Raw genomic sequence first — 3,633 nt, forward strand, 5'->3', positions numbered from 1 at the left:
GGAACTTCAGTGAATGAATTTTTCGTTTTCATCAGAGTTTTATGATCAAACACCCTCTGAACTAAAACTTACTTGAGCCAAAATGCCTCAGGTGCAGCAACTTTAACCAAAATTATAAATTTGAACCATAAAATGAACAAATCTCAACAAACATTTCATATGAGCACATCCAATGAAAACATGTATAAAAATATGCTGAACTAAGATTCAAAGAAGGTCAGGTGCTTCACTGAAATTATAAAGAGTCTAAATAAATATATGATCCATCTGCTGGTTTTCACGTCTGTTTGAAATAATACATCAACAGGTATCATTTATGTTGCACCATGCAGTTTTATATTATCGCTGACAGGCTGAATGAATCATAATAGCCAAACACAGATGGCCTGTGATTCACACCTTTTTTATGCTGCTGCCGATCTGCTCATTCACACAAGCTCCACCCTTTGATCCCTGACAAGAATAATTCAGACTTCTAGTTTCTGGAGAATTATTTTAGAGCTTGCTCTAATCCTGTCAGCAAAACTTCTGACCTATAATTTGAAGCTTTAGTTTTAAATCTGAGATGACCTTTGTTTGATACAACTTTCTTGAGCCAATCAAACAGCCAGATACAACAAGAAAAGTGAAGTGGTATTTACAAGGTTTTGGAACTTACCAGAAGAAGAATCCCAGCATTTGAAGATCCCTATTTTTCAAATGTGAAGATCAGAATAAAAGGATTTGTGTGTATCTCCACATACAAACAGATTCTCAAAGACGAAAGAAAGCAAGCACGAGATACTGTCTTGTTACAGTTTGTTTGACAAAGTAGGCGTTTATTTATTGATTTTTTTTTTTTTTTTTACAGTGTCCCATATCTAGGCCACTCCTTGCCTCCTGACTCAGGCCTCATCCCGGAAGCAAAAAAAACATTGGATCCTATAACAAAGTAAACACACACACACCCAGAGGCTACCATTTAGACTTTGTTCTGGCAACTGCTAACACTCATACACACACACAGAGTCCTCAAAGCTTTTACTGACACGTCATGCTTTGAATGGCAGAAGTCATTCTTTGTCATGGACCTCACTGGAGTCAAACGATATGCTTCTCACTTTGTGGTTGTGTGTTAGTCTCTGTAGAAGAGGAAACGTTAAAAATAGTCACTTTCTTTGGTTTTCACCTCCATCAAGAAGATTTTATCACAGTGAAAGAAGAAGAAAATTTGCACTTTGTTTATGGCAACTTTTAGTAATAATCTATGAGAGAGAATTGTTTGTAGATATAGAAAAACTATAAAAATGTACGTCAAAATAACGTCAAAAGAAAGATTTATGATGGACTAAATAAATCATATATGAAATAATATGATATATATATTTAAAGATATGTGTTTAAAGTTAATATTTTGAATGTGTTTAAAATTAATGAATAAAAAAAAACTATTTTAAAGTAATCTCAACCAGGGGTAGACCAATATGGTTTTTTCCTCTTTTTTTTTCAAAATGTTTTTTATTGAATATACAGAGAATATTATATATAATGTATTAAAGAATATACAGTATTTATCCAATTGTTATGAATTCCCAGTGTTTATTATCCCATCTCTACAAGTAACACTGGATTAGGGTTGTACAGAGGGCCCCACAACATATTCTCAGTGCCTTTGCCAGTACTACATCCAGTCTTTTAAGAGCTCTAATCGCTGATTAGATTTTACTGGTCAAAGGTGAAAGTCTCAGTGACCTCACAAAACATATTTTTGGCCTCCTCAAGAGAATCCCTTCAACTTTGAGTCCAACTGGTCTCAAAGATGAACTGATTAGATTTTGGTGGTCAAAGGTCACGGTCACAGTGACCTCTAGTTCTTGTGAATGCAATGCATCAGACACATCCAGAGGGAATTTAATCACATCTGGCGCAGACACTCACTTGAACACAACACACAAAACACAATTTTGGCCATAACTAAATTCATAGGCTAATTATGACACAATTTAACAGAAATGTGTAATACAATAAAATGTGATGACATTTTATATCCAAATGTCATAATGTTGGAGATTGTGACCATATTTCCTGCAACTTGACTGGTAGAGACATACACCCACTATTCTAGTCTTATTGCTATTGGTGAAGTGTCTATTGCAGGCATATATCACTATCATTTTATCACCCAGGCCTATCTCAGACTCGAGGGAAAGTATACCTCACACCCCTCAGGGGGCCCGTTTCCACATTTTAAATGTATTAATTTAATCGGCTGTCAGATCAGAAAAAGTAACAATTCTGATAATTGAAAAAATTATAAATATCAGGTTCAGTGATCAGCCAGGTTGACAGTACTATTAGCTGCATTACTGTATTCTGTTGGATGTTCCAATTATTTAGCAGAATAAGCAGAAACTGATTTTTTTGTATTTACTATACACCAAGGATTTGTCTAAACAGGTTGGATAAAATATCAGAAACATTTAAATAATATAATTTTATGTTTTTAAGCCAAAAGCATAAACCGCTTTTCAGACGAAATGTAATAAAGTACAGTGACAAAAAACAGGTTGACATTAAGAAATAAAATAAAACAAATATTAATGTGAGACAGAAAGGAATTCAATTATTAAGGAGACATCTAGATAAACTGTGAATAATAAATTACAACAAATTTAACGTTACAGAGGGCTGATAAATAAAACATTTCTGAGAAAGTATCATTATTATAAAATTTTTGAGGCCGTAGTTTGTTGTACTGTAATTACAGTAATAGACATCATAGGATGTGTTAGCACAAAAATATTTTCAGTATATACTCTGTTGTCGGTACTCCTTGCTAAAACTACTGTAGTTTAATGCAAGTGCTTTGGAGGCTGTAGAATTATAATGCGTTAAAGGAAGAGCTGCCTCTAAAGTTTTCTCCACCTCATTTATAATAACAAAGGTAGACTTAGAAACCACAGCCTCTATGACCTTAAAGTTAAATCAAAATATCTTTACAATATTTTCAACAAAAAAGGAACATTATAACCTTCTATTGAGGGACTGTTGTATGAGACTGCATTATTTTTAACAGGTGTACTTAATAAAGTGGAAACAGCATGTACAGTAGGTATTTCTGTTTTTCTTCCACCCAATTAGAAACTTGTATGAAAGTGACAATAATCATGTCATACAAAACCAATTGATATTATAAATGCGAAGTACACCATGTAAAAGTTAAACACTACCTATGATTATAATAGTTTTCTTTATGTGGCAAATAACAAGGGTTTGTAAAGTGACTGAAAGGACAAAGTCAGGCAATTGTGTTGTGTGTGTCTGTTTGCAGTCATACCATTCGAGTGTGCACATTCCTCATTGAGAATCCCAGTAAGTGTGAATAGGGCAAAAACCAGGAGAGAGAACATGATTGTCAGCACCTCCAGCTCAGTGAATGGAGAAGCCATCTACATTTGCCCACTGCCACAGCTGTGTTGACAGTAAATGTTTCATCTGTAAAATCACCTGCTTTCCAACAAAGGTGACATGCCCTCCCATCCTACACCCAATAAGAATTAGGATTAAACACTTACCCTGGTTGTGTTACAGGAGCACTGAAATGTTGACCATCATACAACTGCTTAATGGCACATCACACACACCCCATGTCTG

At 34.5% G+C, this 3,633-nt stretch overlaps 1 long non-coding RNA gene across 1 annotated transcript in view; it reads right to left on the bottom strand.

The window, feature by feature from the left end:
- The window catches only part of LOC111657351 (uncharacterized), a 6,215-nt gene extending 2,582 nt beyond the window's left edge, over nt 1-3,633 (bottom strand). Inside the window, exons 1-3 of the long non-coding RNA XR_015437465.1 lie at nt 3,555-3,633; nt 3,317-3,450; nt 659-1,121 (exon numbers count right to left, since the gene is read on the bottom strand). This is a non-coding gene — a long non-coding RNA (uncharacterized LOC111657351). The remainder of the gene's footprint in view (nt 1-658; nt 1,122-3,316; nt 3,451-3,554) is intronic.

This window comes from Seriola lalandi, unplaced genomic scaffold (assembly GCF_002814215.2).
Source record: "Seriola lalandi dorsalis isolate HSWRI2012SDOR001 ecotype SW California unplaced genomic scaffold, Sedor1 jcf7180002054394, whole genome shotgun sequence".
In the NCBI taxonomy this organism is placed as follows: domain Eukaryota; kingdom Metazoa; phylum Chordata; class Actinopteri; order Carangiformes; family Carangidae; genus Seriola; species Seriola lalandi.